Raw genomic sequence first — 21,207 nt, 5'->3', positions numbered from 1 at the left:
ACTAAAAGAATGTGAAAATATTCCATGCTCTTGGATAGGATGATTCAATACTATAAAGATGTCAGTTCTTCCTAACCTAGCCAATCAATGCACTGGGATTCAGTGCAATCCCAGCCAAATTCCCAGCAAGCCATGTTGTGGATATCAACAAACTGATCTAACATTTATGTGGAGAGGCGAAAGACCCAGAATGGCCAATAATATTAAAGGAGAATAAAGTTGGAAGAGTAATACTATCTAACTTCAAGACTTAAAACTATAGTTTTATAGTACAGTATAAAGCTACAATAATCAAGACAGTACAGTATTGGAGAAAGAACAGACAAATAGATCAACGAAGAGGAATAGAGAACCCAGAAATAGACCCACATAAAGACAGTCAACTGATATTTGACCAACGAGCAAAGCCAACACAATGGAGCAAAGATAGTTTCTTCAACAAATAGTGCTGGAACAACTAGATGTCCACATGCAAAGAATGCATGTAGGTACAGACATTATGCCCTTTAGTTCAAAATAGATCCCAGACCTAAATATAAAATTCAAAATTATAAAACTCCTAGAATATAACACAGGAGAAAACCTAGATGCCCTTGGGTATGGTGGTACCTTTTACATATAACACAAAAATTATGATCCATGAAAGAAATTATTGATTAGCTATATTTCACTAAAATTAAAAACTTCTGTTTTATGAAAAAAATGTCAAGATAGTGAGAAGACAAGCCACAGACTAGGGGAAAGTGCATTTGCAAAAATATATCTGATAAGAGATTATTATTCAAAATACATAACTCTGAAGATTCAACAGTAAATAAACAACTTGATTTAAAAATGGACCAGAGACCTTCATAGACGTCTCACCAAAAGAAGACATGTAGATGAAAAACAGGCATATGAGAAGATATTCCACATCATATGTCATCAGGGAAATGCAAATGGAAACCATGAAGAGGACTACCCACCTATTAGAATGGCCAAAAGCCTGAACACTGACAACAAGTGCCGGTAATAATGTTGAACAAGAGGAGCTCTTATTCCTTACTGGTAGGAATACAAATAGGTACGGCCACTTTGGAGGACAGTTTGACAGTTTCTTATAAAACTAAACATACTCTTACAAAACTAAACAAACTAAACACACTAAACTTTAAACATACATACAAACTAATTATATGATCCAGTAATCACAGCCCTTGGTACTTACACAGAGGAGTTGAAAACTTATGTCTCCTCAACTTGCACAAGGATGTTTATAGCAGCTTTATCATAATTGCCAAAACTTGGAAGCAACCAAGATATCTTTTAGCAGGTGAATGGATCAATAAACTGTGGTACTTACAGACAATGGAATATCATTCAGCACTAAAAAGAGGTAAGCTATCAAGCCATGAGAACACATGGGGGGAACTTAAATGCATATCACTAAGTGAAATAAGCCAATCTGAAATGGCTACATATTGTATGATTCCAAGAATATGACATTCTGGAAAAGGCAAAACCATGGAAAAAATAAAAACACCAGTGGTTTCCAAGGGTGGCAGGGGAGAGATGAATTGGAGCACAGAGGATTTTTAGGGAAGTGAAAATACTCTACATAATATTACAATGATTGATATAAGTCATAATACATTTGTCCAAACCCAAATGATGCACAAAAATAAGAATGAACCATAATGTCAATTATGGACTTTGGGTGATTACAAAGTATCAATATGGGTTCATGCTTGGTAAAAAAGTGTACCATTTTGGTGAGTGATGTTGATAATGGGAAAGGCTATGCATGGAAGCGAGTATACTGGAAGTCTCTGTACCTCCCTTCCAATTTTGTTGTAAATCCGAAAGTGTTCCATGAAAATAAAGTCTTTAAAAAAGGAAATAGTAGCACATAAAGATAACCAAAACATTCATTTTATTTTTTATTTCTCATACTTAATATATTTAATAACATCTTTCTATTTAAAAAAAATTCATTCGGTTCCAACTGTTTAAGTCAATGCATCTGCTTTATTCTCTGTCATTGCTAAAAATCAAAACAAAACCTCTAATGAATATATGGGTTTATCTAGAATAAGAAACATAAAGACAAAGGTCACTAAGCTTTAGTGATCTTAGGTAAGATCTTAGGTAAGATCATTTTCATTCAGGTCACTTAAGATTTATTTAAAGATTTCAGACAGAAAATCCTCTATAAGGTCTACTGTCATTTTTTGTATGCTTGGTTATGTGTTGAAAACGTCACTGTTCCATCATCAAAACACATTGTAAAATGTGTTTAGGTAAACAACTTAGAGGCATTTAGAGTTAAGTTTTCAGTTTTCAAATGGTTTTAATATAAAAAAAGGTGAATATTATATTCCTAACTCTACAATCATTTTATTGTGTTCATTTTTACACCTACTTGTGTTCCAAGGAAATCTTAATCCATATGTTTATGATTATATTTTTATTTTTAAAATAAATAAATAAATCTGCCAAAGTTAAGCTCCGACTTTCCCACAGAAAATGGGGAATAGTGCTATTTTCTTTGGTGATTATATTTCAAAGAGCTATCTCCCAAGTCTTTGAGAAACCCATTCCTCGGGTTGTAAAACTGGCAGGAAGCCTTTTCAAAAATTTACATCTCAAAGCGCAGAGAAAGAATTTATAAGTTTTGTAACAAAATAGCTCTAAGAAAAGAGAAGTCAAGACCTAGAGTCAGGAAAAAGCCTGTCTAGTTTAGTCAAGCTGAGGGGAACATTGAGGCCATTGACCCGTTGTGATCTCCCAGTTCTGTCATTTTAGTTTGAAAACAATAATATTCGATGTTGTATGATGAAAGACGGTAACTATACTTACTTATCATGGTGAGCAATGCATAATGTATAAAATTGTTGATTCACTATTTTGTGCACCTGAAACTAATACAGCATTGTGTGTCAGCTCTACTTCAAAAAAAAGAAAAAGTCCTCTCCCTTACAAAAAAAGAAAAAACAATACTCACTTAATAGGAAAATTTTCATTGCAATCTTATTATCTTCTTCATCAATCTTTTTAAAGATATTATCTTAAATAACGTACTTTGCTTTGTGTTTCACACATAGCAAATTGTCACTGTCAATACATTGTCACTATTAAATAAGCCATTTCACAAGACTTCCCATTCAAACCCTTAAAATCCTTCCTTGGCAGAACTAGAACAGTCCAACAATACTTCACCTGAAATTTCTACAGGGCATATGACTACATCCCTTTCATAACCAAGATACTACATCAAAGAACATTAACTGTACATATTTAATCTAGGCCAAAAGAAAACTAAAAACAGTATTAAAACTATTGTCTGAGCAACATGTAGAAGGTTGAAACTAGACCACTTTCTCACACCATTCACAAAAATAAACTCAAAATGGATAAAGGACCTGAATGTGAGACAGGAAACCATCAAAACCCTAGAGGAGAAAGCAGGAAAAGACCTCTCTGACCTCAGCCATAGCAATCTCTTACTCGACACATCCCCAAAGGCAAGGGAATTAAAAGCAAAAATGAACTATTGGGACCTCATGAAGATAAAAACTTCTGCACAGCAAAGGAAACAATCAACAAAACTAAAAGGCAACCAACAGAATGGGAAAAGATATTTGCAAATGACATATCGGACAAAGGGCTAGTATCCAAAATCTATAAAGAGCTCACCAAACTCCACACCCGAAAAACAAATAACCCAGTGAAGAAATGGGCAGAAAACATGAATAGACACTTCTCTAAAGAAGACATCCGGATGGCCAACAGGCACATGAAAAGTTGTTCAGCGTCACTCCTTATCAGGGAAATACAAATCAAAACCACACTCAGATATCACCTCACGCCAGTCAGAGTGGCCAAAATGAACAAATCAGGAGACCATAGATGCTGGAGAGGATGTGGAGAAACAGGAACCCTCTTGCACTGTGGGTGGGAATGCAAATTGGTGCAGCCGCTCTGGAAAACAGTGTGGAGGTTCCTCAGAAAATTAAAAATAGACCTACCCTATGACCCAGCAATAGCACTGCTAGGAATTTACCCAAGGGATACAGGAGTACTGATGCATAGGGGCACTTGTACCCCAATGTTTATAGGAGCACTCTCAACAATAGCCAAATTATGGAAAGAGCCTAAATGTCCATCAACTGATGAATGGATAAAGAAATTGTGGTTTCTATACACAATGGAGTACTACAGGGCAATGAGAAAGAACGAAATATGGCCCTTTGTAGCAACGTGGATGGAACTGGCGAGTGTGATGCTAAGTGAAATAAGCCATACAGAGAAAGACAGATACCATATGTTTTCACTCTTATGTGGATCCTGAGAAACTTAACAGAAACCCATGGGGGAGGGGAAGGAAAAAAAAAAGAGGTTAGAGTGGGAGAGAGCCAAAGCATAAGAGAATCTTAAAAACTGAGAACAAACTGAGGGTTGATGGGGGGTGGGAGGGAGGGGAGGGTGGGTGATGGTTATTGAGGAGGGCACCTTTTGGGATGAGCACTGGGTGTTGTATGGAAACCATTTGACAATAAATTTCATATATTGAAAAAAATTAAAAAAAAAAAAAACTATTGCCTGAGTACTTATAGCAAGGAAGGAAATGAGCACTGATATTGAAAAGGAGGTGGATAAGGTAAATGGAAGGGAAAAAGACTAATTTAACACCTGTCCTATAAATATGTATGTTAAGTAACACCAAAAGAGAGAAATAATTAAGACATCCAATAAAAGAATACTCATCTCCACCAAACTCCACACCCGAAAAGCAAATAACCCAGTGAAGAAATGGGCAGAAAACATGAATAGACACTTCTCTAAAGAAGACATCCGGATGGCCAACAGGCACATGAAAAGATGTTCAGCGTCGCTCCTTATCAGGGAAATACAAATCAAAACCACACTCAGGTATCACCTCACGCCAGTCAGAGTGGCCAAAATGAACAAATCAGGAGACTATAGATGCTGGAGAGGATGTGGAGAAACAGGAACCCTCTTGCACTGTTGGTGGGAATGCAAATTGGTGCAGCCGCTCTGGAAAACAGTGTGGAGGTTCCTCAGAAAATTAAAAATAGACCTACCCTATGACCCAGCAATAGCACTGCTAGGAATTTATCCAAGGGACACAGGAGTACTGATGCATAGGGGCACTTGTACCCCAATGTTCATAGCAGCACTCTCAACAATAGCCAAAGTATGGAAAGAGCCTAAATGTCCATCAACTGATGAATGGATAAAGAAATTGTGGTTTATATACACAATGGAATACTACGTGGCAATGAGAAAAAAATGAAATATGGCCTTTTGTAGCAATGTGGATGGAACTGGAGAGTGTGATGCTAAGTGAAATAAGCCATACAGAGAAAGACAGATACCATATGGTTTCACTCTTCTGTGGATCCTGAGAAACTTAACAGAAACCCATGGGGGAGGGGAAGGAAAAAAAAAAAAAGAGGTTAGAGTGGGAGAGAGCCAAAGCATAAGAGACTGTTGAGAACTGAGAACAAACTAAGGGTTGATGGGGGGTGGGAGGGAGGAGAGGGTGGGTGATGGGTATTGAGGAGGGCACCTTTTGGGATGAGCACTGGGTGTTGTATGGAAACCAATTTGACAATAAATTTCATATATAAATAAAAAAAAATAAAAATAAATAAATAAATAAATACTAAAATAAAAATTAAAGGAAAAAAAAGAATACTCATCTCTCATTAATAAGAAGGAAATGATTTTGGGCAGCAAAAAAAACACACACACACAAAATTTAGAAATTATATTTGAGAAAGTTTTTATGATGCATTTGTTATCACGAAAGGGTGTAACAAACCATTTAAAAGCTTAAAGTTTTACTTAAAGTCCAATAAGTTAGACATAAAAACTCAATATGTATTTTTAATTTTATGACTATTTCTTTCAAGGGACTTCTTGGAGAGCTAAGCAACTTTAAAGACACAAAACAGAAGGGTATTGATAGAATTGAAAGATCAATTTTCACCAACAAAAGATAAATTATATTCTTGATTCACTAGTGGGAAGTCAGATTTAGGCAAAACCATACGAATATTTATTTTATTTTTTATCAGAAGAAGAAACATTAAATAAAATATATTATCTCTATTGGAACACTTGGTAATGCATAAGAACCTATCCAAATAACACAACAATCCTACTGGCAAGAACTACAGCACTGACTCACACACACACACACACACACACACACACACACACACACACACTAGACAAAATCAATGTGCATTGATATCTAGCAGTCATGCACTGGTTTTTTCAAAAGGAGAGTGAACTGTGTGGGTTTTTGTTTTTGTTTTCAAAGAGTATGTTTTAACTGGTCCTGCAGACACTTTTAGTATTTCCCCAATATCTACAAAAACACCAGTGTGGAGTTAAAAACTGAATAATGCATTCCAACCCTTAGCTAAATAATCTTATTGAAAAGTTAAATAAGACCATAACTCATAGGCTTAGAATTTAAATTGTTCTGAAAAGCAACTAAAGTTATCTAATTTCCTCTGGAAGCCAGCAATCAAGCACCTGGGTGATTCCCACTGCTTGTCCTGAAACTCTGAAATCAGTCAATAATGGCTGAAAGAAGTACTGAAGTATTAAAAATCATCGATGTATACCTCCAAAACAGACTCGAAAGAATGGGCTTCATGATAACCTAATCAATAAGAAGTAGATATATCAACCAGAAGGCCTACTGTTTTTATAATCAATCAATATCCATGGACTAACCATCTGTATCAGTCAGACAACCAGAGTTTTACCATTCTAGAATGAAGATACTTAGGAAATCTAATTCATAATCAGACTTCTGCTGAATGATAATCAAGTAAGGCAAACTTAAAGGAAGAATATGTTTTGATCAAGCTATAGTAATCTTTTATTTCTGTCTTTCTCACTCTAGGGAGTGTAGGTGCCAAACCAACCAGGATGTTCATGTCGGGGGTTCAGGTTATTTTCTCCTTGTGTAATATTGAACATATCATGACATATTCTTACTCTCTATCCCCTTTATCTGGAATAAATGAAGATCATATCCCACCTGTTTATACTTTATTATTACTACATCTTTCTTCTTTCAGTAGTATTATGCAGCTATTACCAACATCTAAGTTCATAAATTCTCTTAGACTGGTTACGCCTCAGGGTGAGGACTTTCTGATAACATGAAGAGCAATAGTGTGTTATATCCCTAGGGCTAGCTATCTTAGAGCTATAGCCAACTGCCACCAGTGAATAGTTTCCAAATTTATAGAAATCCCCTTTTGATAGCTTCTCCTCTAATATTTACCTATTTCTCTTTTTCCTTAATATTTAATGTTTATCTTAGAATCTGTGACATATTGCAAAGGGTCGGTGGGTTCTCTCTCTCTCTCTCTCTCTCTCTCTCTCTCTCTCTCTCTCTCTTAGGAAAGAAAACTTTTCCCGTAATCCTCAGGTTTCATTCTCCTACATCTCATTAGTCTGAGTTGAATTACATGCTCATCATCAGAACAGTCATTGTCAGGGAAGTATGACATTCCCATAAGTGGCTCAAAACATGCCCCCTTCACTGCTAGAAAAGAAAATTGCCTTCCTAAGCACAGTACTACCTGTGCATTCCCTGAACAATGTGTATTCTCTGTCAAGAAAGAGGGGCTGGGACAATCAAACAGTCATTACCACTAGAACCTCACTATCAGTGAAGTATTTTTGAAGACCTAGATAGTCCAAAATATCTTTAGCACAAGGGTTCTTTCCTCACTTTGAATATTCTCAAGGGTCTGTTTTATAGTTTAGTTTTTAAGTTTTGTATTTTCATTTTCATATGGGCTAACCTCTATTTCCAAGTAACTGTCAAAATTGGTGCCTAATAATGGTTACTGTTAAAATCTAATTTTGTCCAGGGGCGCCTGGGTGGCGCAGTCGGTTAAGCGTCCGACTTCGGCCAGGTCACGATCTCGCGGTCCGTGAGTTCGAGCCCCGCGTCAGGCTCTGGGCTGATGGCTCGGAGCCTGGAGCCTGTTTCCGATTCTGAGTCTCCCTCTCTCTCTGCCCGTCGCCCGTTCATGCTCTGTCTCTCTCTGTCCCAAAAGTAAATAAACGTTTAAAAAAAAAAAAATCTAATTTTGTCCAGCCTCCCTCCCCAGTAATTTGGCCATCCCTAGAGTCTCTTTTGGGGTGAATGCCCAATATGCCAACTGATGAGTTAACCACATAAGTGTCAGCCCTCAAACAAGAGTAAAAAAATTCCAGGGAGGAGTACCTGGGTGGCTCAGTCAGTTAAGTCCAACTTTGGCTCAGATCATGATCTCATGGATCATGAGTTTGAGCCCCACACTTGCATTAGGCTCTGTGCTGACAGCTCAGAACCTGGAGCCTGTTTCAGATTCTGTCTCCCTCTCTCTCTCTCTCTCTGCCCCTCCCCCACTCATACTCTGTCTCTCTTTCTCTGAAAAATAAATAAACATTTTAAAATATTTTTTTTCATTTCAGGGATATTCAGTTCAGGTACATTTATAATGGCATAAAACACTGAAGAGAGTAGAACCAGAAACTAATGAAAAATGCCTGCATTTTTATTTTTTTTTAATGTTTCTATTTTTGAGAGAAAGAGAGAGTGGGGCAGGAACAGAGAGAGTGAGAGAGGGACACAGAATCCAAAGCAGGCTCCAGGCTCTGAGCTGTCAGCACAGAGCCTGACGTGGGGCTTGAACTCATGAACTGAGAGATCATGACCTGAGCTGAAGTCAGACACTTAACTGACTGAGCCACCCAGGCGCCCTTGCATTATTAAAACACAAATGCAAAATGCTGTAATAGTCACTGGCAACATAAAGGTTAAAAAGGATTTAGTTGCTATTTTCAAAGAATACACAGTTTGAGGAACAAAGAGAAACATGGACTATTAATTATAATATACCATAAAAATCTGCTGCAATGGAAATATAAATAAAATGTTGTATGAAAACAGGCAAAGGAATGGCTTAAAAAGGCAGTAGTAACTCGTTAAAAAATCAATAGGAAAACAGTTGCTTTGATTCATTTTAATGCTACAGTAAGGTAGAGAAGAAAAATGATGTAGGTACTAAGATATTAGTACAGAAGATACAGAAACTGGATCTAGGATGTAGAAGTATTTTTTTCTTTAAAGTATATAGAGGAATTAATTGTTTATAACATAAAAATGCTGTACCAAGGAGTATAACAAGTTGTATACTCATACTTTTTAAAGTTTATTATATGATGACTCTGCTAAAATTGTGGTAGGTCCTGGGGACACAACAGCAGATAAGAGACATGGCCCTGCCCTAATGGAGGTAATCGTCTAGCAGAAAAAAGTCATTTCTTATATAAGCAATAATAATGAAGTATGATAAGCACTGGTAGAAGGTAAATCAGTTAGCAATGGGAAAACACCTCCCCCCCCGCCACACACACACACACACACACACACACACACGCACACACCCTGATTTTTTTTTAAAGTGAATTTCTCATACAACTGAAAAATTCTGGCACACATTTGCCTTTAAGTGATTTTTTTAAGTTTTATTTATTTTTGAGAGAGCTCAAGTGGGGGAGGGACAGAGAGAGGGAGGACAGAGGATCTGAAGCAGGCTCTGCACTGTCAGCAGCGAGCCCAATGTGGGGCTTAAACTCACAAACCTCGAGATCATGACCTGAGCTGAAGTCAAATGCTCAACTTACTGAGCCACCCAGGTGCCCCCTTCAAGTGATTTTTGATGCAGGAATTTAAGTGTTGTCAGCCAAAACTGGTTCCTTTCTCTTCATCTTTTGGCTCCCCTTCTCTGGGTTGGCCGCATTATCCAAACTGGATCTGACCTTGCGGAGACAAGATAGCTTAATAACCACAATCCTACATCTTTATAACAGAAAAAAAGAGCCATTTCTCCAATAGGTCACCAAGAGCACTGAGATTCATTCTGATTGTATTAGCTATGATCATATACTCACTCTGAACCAATAAGTGAGATATACTGTGGGAAGTGTGATATACTGATTGTCTAGCCAGTATTTATGGCAATTGTGTCACAGAAACAGCTACCATATTACGCCAGATTCAGGCAACATAGGCACAATTATTTTTGTGACAGCTAGATTTAGATATCAACATGTCAATGTTGTTTTTGAGCATTGTAAAAAGATATGAATACCTTCCTGAACACTTTCTTCTTTCACAGGTAACACTGATGAATCCCAGAAATTTACTGACAACTAATGTATTTTCCTCTTTTTACCTCATACCACAGAAATCGGAAGGAAGCATTCTACTACCAAAATGCTGTATTCCAAGAATTGAGTTCTTCACCAAAGCAGATAGTATTTAACATAAAGTACTATACAGTTATTTTGAATTTGTTATATTTTTTAGTATTAAAGATTCTTAGAACATTATGCTTGCCATGTACCCTTTAACTGGACAATTGTGAAAGCCATCATGAAACCCAAAGACATGACATTTATTTTTTTAATAATTTTCTGAGAGGAGGGAAATGGTGGTCTCAGAAAGGAGAAAACTGGCAGTGTCCTAAGTTTCAAATCATTTAAACATTCCATTAAATATGATCAGCCCCAGATCCAGCATGTATTGAATGTCAAAAGATAGCTGTGGAATAGAATTTGAAATTCCCTATGAACCACTGATTTTTCCAATTTTTTTTTACATTTGGGAAGAGAAAAAATGAAGATAAGCAGAAAAGGAAGGAATTCATACAAAATAAAGGAAAAATGTCAAATTATAAGCACCTTGTATCAAATACATTGACACAGGTAATTATTCCTCCAAGGTAGCAGTTTACAAATTTTAATATGCATCAAATCACCTGGGAAACTTCTTTAAAATACAGATTCTAAGCCCTATGCTCAGATACTCTGACTTCCTAAGTTTTGAATGGGACCTAAGATCCTACCTTTTTAATGAGCATCCTGGGTGATTCTGGTGCTAACAGTCCAACAACCATACTAAGAGAAAATTAATTTATATCTAAATCAAAAGCTGCTATATCTAATTTTAAAAAATTATTAAAACTACCATGTATTGTAAGAGTAGAAAGAGTGGAAGTATCAGTACTTATCCCCTCATTTCATGAGTAAACCCCACCAGCTAGATCTGTTCTGCTTTATAAATGCAGGCATACATAACACAGACAACATGGATGAGACCAGTTCTTAGAGGCATACAGACAGTAGAATTTAAGATAGCTATGACCCTGAGAGCAAACACTAACACCATGGAGACACGGTGCATTTCTGAAGTGAGGACAGCAAAGCAGGACTGTGTAAGACAAAGGACTTCGACCCAGAAGGTTATTGGGAGGTCAGGTGCAAAAATCTCTGGGGCAGTCATCAGATCAGCACTATATGTTCTCTCTGTAAGCATTTTAGCAAACTTTCTTAACAAATCTTGAGTTCTGGTTTATTTCCAAAATGATTCCTGGAATGTTGGAATCCCTCATCTGTAGAAGCAGTGACTAGTAGGGAATTGTGGTCATCCACATCTCCTCATACAGATCCAATTTCTGATTCATTGGGTTACATCATGTAATGTGATCAGAGAAGAGAGTAAAATATAATAAGCAGTCAAACTACTGTTCTTGCAAATACCTGTTCATTTTTAAATCCACCAGTAATCCAAGGAGTCCACAGTGGCTTTATCCTCTCCATTAATTTTTCTACCCAGTCTATCCCCATAAAGTCGATTTCTGCTAGATTTGCAGAAATTTTCTGTACTGTGTATTTTCACAAAGCCCAAAAATCCATGGGTAATAACTGAAGATCTAGAAGTTTTCATCTATGAAACTTATAAATCTGGCATTATAAATATATCCAGTTTTGACAATAATTCAGATGTTCAGAAAAAATGTTTTATATTGCCATGGCACATATGGGGTGTGTGTGTGTGTGTGTGTGTGTGTGTGTGTGTGTGTGTGTTAATGTGGTTATATAGACATAAGTGTAATATTTCAATCAAAATGCACATTTATCTCTAACTTAAAACTATCTTTTCTTTTTAACTGATTTAATTTATTTAAAGAGAAGACGAAAGATTAAAATCAATACAGCATAATGATTAAAAGTACAGATTTTGAGCAGAAATTTAATCCCAACTCTGACATGACTTTTGAGATTTGGGGATAAGTTGCTTAGCTTTCTGAGCATCAGTATGCACAGCTCTAACATGGACACAAAAATACTTACCTTACAGGATTGTTAAGAGTACTAAAAGTAGCTGATACATGATCTTCTCTCCTTTCTTCTCTGTGCTTCTCTCTTACCTGCTAGCCAGAATATGAACATGCGGTCTAAAGGGCAAAGAAGCCATAGGGGACCAGGAGGTGACCTTGGGAATGAAGGCTATCACAGAAAAACAGTAAGGTAAAAGAAGCCTTGAGTCTTAAATGATTTGTAAGGTAAAGCAACATGCCTAATCTAACTATTGTGTGAGAGAAAAACCATTTTCTAAGTTTTTAAAGTTACATTATTTTTATATCCACATTGAACCTTACCATAACTGTGCCAAATGAAGAAAATATTTTAGTAGAATGAGATTAACCTAGACTCACATGAGCTGAATTCAAAACTTCTAGTGATTCCCTATGACAAAGATTTAAAATTATCCTGGAGAGTGCCAGAACAGAGGTTACATAATAGGTAATGGTGATATGTATATGTATCTCATTTTAATTTATGGAATATGGTTTAAAATACACAAACTCTCAGAAAATTGAATAATGTGGAAGTTTCCAAAGAGAATGAGGAGACTATCTATAAAGTTGTGGCAAAACCCTACCTTAGTTTGAGAGAATTAACTATTGCACTTCTAAAATTACTTCAAACGTAAAGAATCTGGGGTTTTATGTAATATCACTCTGTTCATCACAAAGGCACCAATACTATATATCGGGATAAATTAATTAAGTGATTATGTGAATAAAGAATGCTAAGCCATTGAAGGTTGATCTTTGTTAACAAGAGAAGGTAGAAGGAAGAAGAAAAAACAGTGCTGCAAACATATCCAAGTAGAAAGGCAGTACTGGATGTCTACACTTTTTGGCCAGTTTACTTAGCCTTCAGAATAAATAAAAATTCACATCGTTGACATCCCAAATTTTATGATTACTAGTATATAATCTGAGCTTCCATTAATACCTCAGGAATGTCCTTATCTCCTGTTCTATGAAATGAAGGAATGAAAGCAAGGTGATTATAAACTCTGGAAGAAAACCAAAATACTAGGTAGGAGGTTTGAGAGAAGTACTAGGACATGACAGAATCTAACTATAGGATCAAAGGCCAGGACAGAGGCCGTGAATGGGCCTCGTGCTAAAGAAAGACATACTAGCATATATCCCCTATACCAAGGAGAGACAATAGAAAACAATTTTTAAAAGCCATGGTGGAACAGTGAGTGTATAATTTTTCTCTAACTAACACCTCTCCCAGTCTCCAAATATCTTCCTATAGGTTCCATATTAAACTCAGAAATAAAATCACAATGTGGATAGAGGGACATTAAGAGGGGATAGAGTGAGTCTAGAGCATGATGAAGAGTACAGTATAATCTTTAGAGAATTTTAAGCTGTCAGAAATTTTTCTCTCTTTCTACTATCAGGCATTCCAGGAGTTATCTGTGCCACCGACAAATGATGACTCACAATTTTGAGCCCTTACATTAAAATCTAGGGTGAACAAGAAGAATAGAATATTTTAAATGTTTCAGTGTATGCTGTTAAATACCTTAAATATAAATGAAAACAAGGAAATCGCCAAATCATAAGAATTATTAAGAATGTAGAAAATAATGTTTTATTAATAAAATATTTCTAATTAAGTATAATAGCTACAGTAAATACTAGATATTATTCTAAAGACAGCCAAAGCCTCAAAATTTTATTCACCTTACATGAATGCCAAATTTGACCATGAGGAACTACATATCAACTGGTGAATGCTATTACAATTAAGAGAATTAGAGCAATAACTAAAATAAGGTTTCAGTTCTATCAATGTAATTAAATGACTAGTAAAATGAAATGACTTTTTAAAGTGAATATCTTTGTTCTAAGTTATTATGATGACTGGAAGGTTTTTAATTACCTTCTCCATTATTCTACAATGCTTGAATTTGTCTCATACAGAACTCTGGAAAAAAATTACAAAAGTAATGTTGAATAAAAATGTGTATTCTCTCATTAAGTTTCATTAAGTGCAATTCCAAAACTTCCTTTTGATATATTACCATTTGCAAAATTTACACCAATGTTCATATACAAAATTAAGGGAACTTAAAAAACATAACTCCTCAGTATGGCTTTCTACTCCTCCTCACCATCCCAATCCGCTATCAACCACCACTTGATTTAATTGAATGCTAATGTTATCCCAGTTGAAGCAGACCAACTCAAAACTTCTCCTAGAATCCATGCTCCTGAAATGCCTACGCTTTATAACCAGCAATGGCATGACAGCACACATTACCCTGTTTCCAGGACACATGCAGAATACGTCCCTAGTTGCAACACTCAAATTATGGTGTGCAATAACTATATCTGTTTTTAAGTTCCCAGTTATCCTCAGGACATTACTTATCTCCATGATTCTGAAACAGAAATGCTCCCCCACCTTTCTCTCCACTCTTCCCACAATCAGTCCAACAAAAACAGAAGCCATCACAGTCTTCACTTTTTCAATTTTGAATTTCTGTGAAAACAGACTTCTCTATCACTTCCATCTGGCTCACTTACTCTCAGTTCTTCCTAATGAAAACCCATGACTTTTCCCCCTCTAAACATTTTAAATATTGCCAACACTCTTGTTTCATATATTGTTATTTTTAATTAAGAAAACACCCTTGGTGGGGTGCCTGGGTGGCTCAGTCAGTTAAGCATCCAGCTTTGGCTCAGGTCATGATCTCACGGTTCGTGATTTTGAGCCCCTAGTGGGGCTGTGTGCTGACAGCTCGGAGCCTGGAGCCTGCTTCAGATTCTGTGGCTCCCTCTCTCTCCCTGCCCCTCCCCCACTCGTGCTCTGTCACTCTCTATCTCTCAAAAAATAAATAAATGTTAAAAAAAAAATTTTAAGCTTTGTGATCTTTCTAGTCTTTGAAGACATCCACTCAACTTTTCTTCTTTCCAACTAAAGAAGTCTAATGTTTTATTTAGTCTTTCTCTGAAGAACATTTTTTCCCATGTACTACTTTTAGTGTTCTTCTTTGGCACTTTCAACAGTGTGTTATGTATTTCTTAAATATAACAAAGTTTTCCAGTGACAAATGAAGAAACCAAAGAACTCAGAATATAAAAGAAGCAAATGGTTGAACCAAATCCTCATGCTTATTGTAAAACATCTTTCCTACAGATAATTACATATGCCTAAGATGAAAGAAAACTTTAAAATAAGCATTCTTTCCCTTCCTCTCAGTATTGCTGTGCTGAGGGCAATGAAACAATAAACTAAATCATACCTCTCTCTCTCTCTCTCTCTCTCTCTCTCTCTCTCTCTCTCTCTGCTTCCCCTTCATTACCAGGACGAGGAACTGGAGAATTTTAAATGGAAAGTGGGACAGTGGAACATATTTTTTTAAGACTTCATACTACCACATGCACTATCCAAGCACTTGCTGCTTAATAGCTCTGTAACCTTGGGAAAGTGATTTAACCTTTTTCTGTCTCCGTTTCCTCACCTAAAAATTGGGATAACAATAATATCTTTGAATTGGGTTATTGTGAAGTTTAAATGAGACAGTTTATGTAAAATAATTACCATGGTATCTATCACATATTAAGGATACAGCAAACAGACCTGCTTTGACAACAATCATTCTGTCCTCCACTAATCAGGCCTTGGCAACAACTGTGAATGACACTGATAGAGCACTGGGACATTACTAATAAATATTGTGCTCTGCATGCCGCCTACTCAAAAATTCTACACACCAAAATTGACACAGAATCTATTAAATATACACATCAAAAATTTTAATTCAAAAAATGTATACTGTGATACACATTACTTGAATCCCTCAAGTGTAGAAGGTAGCACTTCAATTTTGACTGCCTTACATTTTAAATTATCACATGTCATCAGTATGTTTAGCACTGAAGAATGTAGCAGAAATATAACAGAGCCTGTCTTGTAGAGCTTGCCTAATGCTAATATCACAGACATATTTGCCAGCTTGTAACATCAAACATACTATTAAGATAATATAAGCCTAACGGATAAATTGTAGAATGGGTTCCAAATGTTTTACAGAGAGGAGAAAAAGATAAAAGAGAATTCAAGATGTGAAGAAAGATTCTATAAAATATGTTGTAATTAAACAAGCATTAAGGAATCTTGACTAAGTCTTAGCTATTCATTAAGCCAAAAAAGTCCCCTTAATATGGGCCTGTTTATGCTTTTCTTGCATATTTTTATTCATTGAAAAGATTTCTGAGCACATTCGTATATGGAGGATTGTAGAAAGCACTGGGAATACAACAATAGACCTAATATGCTCCTCTCACAGAAAGAGCCTACAGGATTTCCTGCTCCTGGTGTTGGTGGAGCGACTTGCTACAGAGCAAAATTTCCACAGGATTATCTGTAACCATTAGAAAAGTTGGAGAAAACAAAAATTGTATTCCTTCAAAGAGAGAGTAATTTGAGTATCCAAGATCCTGGAGAAAAGGGAGGTACATTATAGTACTTTTACCTCCAAGATATTTGTTAAGCTACAAGAAAGGTAGGATAAAGAGACCAGGAAGCAAAGCAGAAACAATGTCCAAAATTCTAACACCTGAGTTGAGTTTTGAACAGTCTAATGAGACTAAGGGGACAAAATCTGGAACTCAGAGGCCCCCAAGTCAGATAGCCCCTGATAAAAGGCCCAGGCCTCCAAAAAGGCTTTGAAAAGGCCAGACTTTAGGATTAAGGGCAAAGCTCTCATAGAAACCCAGTGTCGACCAGTTCAACCCAAGACCAGGTAAAGGTGATCTGCTTCTGCTCTAAGTGCAGAGTAAATTAATACTAAATCCTCTCTGAAGGAAGATAACATCAGGTAGAACTTCACAAATTATTTCTATGACTTTTCATATACAATATGTGGAATTTAATTTTTTAAGTTATTAAACAGGCTAGTAGAGAGAGTTAAATTCTCAGAAATCAAGAAAAAAAATTTTAAAAAGAAACAGACTCTAGATGATACAAACTTTGGAACTGGAGTTCTTACACAAGGATATTAAAAAAACTGTGATTAATGTTTTTAGAAAGTAATGGGAAAAAGGAGAAATTGACCAGAAATGGAAACCAATCGAAAATCCTGAACTGAAAAAGACAGTTACTAAAATTAAGAAATTTATAGACATTAAACAGGAGATGAGAGAATTAGAACTGGAAGTGAGATCAATTTAATACATCCAGACTAAAGAACAGAGAGAGGAAAACATGAAAAATAAAGAAAAGGTATATAAAAGATCTATCAGACAAATTACTGAAGACCTCAAAGGAGAGGAAATAGGCAAAGTTTTACATGATGCTGCCTCACAATATAACAAAAACACCACGTATCAATCCACAAACTTAAGAACTTCCATGAAATGCAAGCAGGATAAATATAAAACAAAACAAGCAAGGAAGCAAACAACAACGTAGTAAAACTGTTGAAAAATAAAGATGAGGGGCGCCTGGGTGGCGCAGTCGGTTAAGCGTCCGACTTCAGCCAGGTCACGATCTCGCGGTCCGTGAGTTCGAGCCCCGCATCAGGCTCTGGGCTGATGGCTCAGAGCCTGGAGCCTGTTTCCGATTCTGTGTCTCCCTCTCTCTCTGCTCCTCCCCCGTTCATGCTCGGTCTCTCTCTGTCCCAAAAATAAATAAACGTTGAAAAAAAAATTAAAAAAGATAATAATAAAGATGAAAAGAAAATTTTAAAGTAGCCACAGAAGATAAAAGATAAAAGAGTACAGCTTCTATAAGATAATATAGACTAATATATTCATGACCTTGGAATACGTGAAGATTTCTCAAGCAGGATGTACACACGTAGACAAATTAATCATCTTCATCAAAAACACGATTATGACAGCAGAAATCGCAGAAGATATAATCAACAAAGGATTGGATTCCAAATAATCTGAGAGCACTTCTAAATCAATAAGAAAAAGATAAACCCACGGAAAACTTGAAAAATCTTTAAAAAGGAGATGGGACACACGCAAATGACCATTAAAGATATGAAAAAGTATACAACCACATTAGTCATTAAAGAAATGCAACAAGATACCACTTCACAAATATGGATGGCTAAAATTGGAAAGATTGACAATAGTAAGACATGTCTATGACCAAGAGAAACCGAAGTTCTCACATATAGTTTATTGGAGCCAAATATGATACAACCACTTTGGAAAACTTCAGTAGTATCTTCTATAGCTATAAAATACATATCCTATGACCCAGACATTCTACTTTAATTTGATAGCTAAATGTTCATTAAAAACTATACATGTATAATCACAGAAGCATTAGTTACAATATTCAAAACTAAGAACAACCCAAATATCCATGTAGAAGAGAACAAATCGCTAATTTTGCTATATACATACAACAGAAGGGTTAGATTTACCAAAAGTTCAAATGCCTGAATGGAGATTATTTGTGGAGAGGAGTAGTGGGTAGTGACTGTGAACGGGGGGCACACAAGGGGCTCCCAGGGACTGATAACTGGGTTTTTTTTCTTAACATGGGTAGTAGCAATTTAAGTGTGCTCACTGTGAAAATTTATTGAGTTGTATAATACGATCTGCGTACTTACTTTAAACAATTCTATGGGGCGCCTGGGTGGCTCAGTCAGTTACGCATCCGATTTCAGCTCAGGGTGTGATCTCGCGGTCGGTGAATTCGAGCCCCGCGTCGGGCTCTGTGCTGACAGCGCAGGGCCCGGAACCTGTTTCAGATTCTGTGTCTCCCTCTCTCTCTCTCTGACCCTCCCCCATTCATGCTCTGTCTCTCTGTCTCAAAAATAAATAAACGTTAAAAAATTTTTTTAAAAAAACCACACAATTATATGCCCAGTACAATGTTAATTAAAGGAAACAAATATCTATTGATTTAATTTGTGGATTTCATTTGCCACACACACAGTACATCCAAAGAATAAAGGAGATCCTGACACAGAAATAAAATATAAAAAAAAAAAAAAAAAAAAAAAAAAACCCAATTCATCCTCACAGGTGCGAGAGGTTTGAGTAAAGAGTCAGGCCCTGATGCCTGTGCCAGAATCACCACACCCTTGGCACAGCTGTGTGTACCCATGTGCCATGCTGGTTTTATAAAAGAACACTTTGATAACTTTCTAAGACTGTAGACCTAAACACAAAGTTCTGTTTCTAAGATAACATCCTGTACCATACCTTATGTTTGACTTTGGCTGCCGAACTGGAACAGTCATTGCCTCTGTTATTTTTAAATAGAGGGCTTTTCAGTGCTGCATTTATGAGTTTCTCATTTTTTAAGTGGATAAACCTGGCCAACGCCACAACCCTAAATACTTTTACTAGAACAAGTACCAGCCACTGCAGACACGTCCTTCATAGAGAAAAACCTGGCTTCTCGATAACTTTGGTCTGGCCAACAGACATCCCTCCAGGTTTACAGTGAAAGATCAGAGTTCTCTGACAACAGCGTGAGGAATATTTCCCATCCAGGAATGAGTGGATCCTGTTGGGAGTTTGCAGGTCTGGCAAGACACCGTGTGGACGAGGCCAAACCAAACATCGAGTGGAAAAGTCCACTCAGACAGTATTCTGCGGGCCCAGGCCCCCTGCGGCCAGTCCACATGTGCAACTGACTGTAGTTAGGAATGAAGCGGCAGCCAAACAGTGCTGCACATACTGGACAGAGCATGTGCCTCTGCCAGGTGGAGGCAGGATGACAGGACCACTGGGACACTGTCCCAGGTCTAATCAGAAAAATACGCTCTGGGTTTTTCCAGGACCTCGTGATGCCAGAGATATTTTGATCATGGAGTTGGGGAGATATTTTGAGCATAAATGGCTTTCGTGACCCATATGTCTAAATATTTTCCCTTTTATGCTAGGAGAGAATAAGCCTCGGTTCATAGCTCCACAAAGTGACAAAAAAAATGAAAGAAAACTTTGCCTAAAGCATGTATCCTACCAAATTCTGCCCTCTCCCTCAAACTTCTTACTCCTCAACTGCAAATTCACTAGTTAGGAACAGTGTTGGTATACATTTTGCACAGTGACAAGTACACTTTCATACTCAAAACTATCAAATACTTATTCATATAATCTACTTTTGTTCATTTATTTTTAAATACTTTTAAAGGTGCTTATGTAAAAGCACTTCTTGAAATTGTGCCCCCAATAAGAAAGCTTTCATAAAGAACAAATTGATTCATCATATCTAACCTTACACTCGCCACAACTTCCACATTACTTCTCTCCATTGCTATGAATAATTGAGAGTTATCTCTGTATCTGCTTTAAAAGTATGTGGCATTTAGGGTATCTGGGTGGTTCAGACCATTAAGCATCCAACTTCAGCTCAAGTCATGATCTAACAGTTCGTGGGTTCCAGCCCCTCAACAGGCTCTGTGCTGACAGCTCAGAGCCTGGAGGCTGCTTCAGATTCTGTGTCTCCCTCTCTCTCTGCCCCTCCCCCGCTCATGCTCTGTCTTTTTCTCTCTCAAAAATAAACAAACATTAAAACATTTTTAAAATAAATAAATAAATAAATAAATAAATAAATAAATAAATAAATAAAAGTATGTGACATTTACCCGTTATGTCTGACACTGGAAAGCATGATGATGCACGTATGTCACAAACGCAGAGTAAGATATTCTCTTCAGAAGGCTAGGAAATCATCTTACTTGCAGTATATTGTAGTAGACTTCACAAAGCAGTTGAAGATGTCACAAGATTCCTAAATGTGGAAAGAAAAATTAACTTTCAAATTCTGTGTACTTCAAAGATTGTACAGATATGTAAAATAGATTAGCTATATCACATGCACTAATATTTCTAACAATAATGACTAACAATAGCTATTAACATCCAATTTCCAAAATAAATATACATATGTACTTATATATACATATACATTTCCTGACATATGATTTTACATTTTATTTACATCTCAAAGAATAAGGGAAGAACCAAAAATTACCATGACCTGTTA

General features: G+C 36.6%; 1 long non-coding RNA gene across 1 annotated transcript in view; it reads right to left on the bottom strand.

Moving 5' to 3' along the window:
- LOC121012869 (uncharacterized) overlaps window positions 1–20,946 on the bottom strand; it is a 194,151-nt gene extending 173,205 nt beyond the window's left edge. The window contains exon 1 of the long non-coding RNA XR_005782368.1: window positions 20,807–20,946. This is a non-coding gene — a long non-coding RNA (uncharacterized LOC121012869). The remainder of the gene's footprint in view (window positions 1–20,806) is intronic.
- Window positions 20,947–21,207: the final 261 nt, after the last annotated feature.

This window comes from Herpailurus yagouaroundi, unplaced genomic scaffold, assembly GCF_014898765.1.
Source record: "Herpailurus yagouaroundi ecotype Mexico unplaced genomic scaffold, PumYag 197, whole genome shotgun sequence".
Taxonomy (NCBI): domain Eukaryota; kingdom Metazoa; phylum Chordata; class Mammalia; order Carnivora; family Felidae; genus Herpailurus; species Herpailurus yagouaroundi.
Note: the sequence above shows the minus strand (reverse complement) of the source record. Positions and strands in the feature narration are given on the sequence as shown.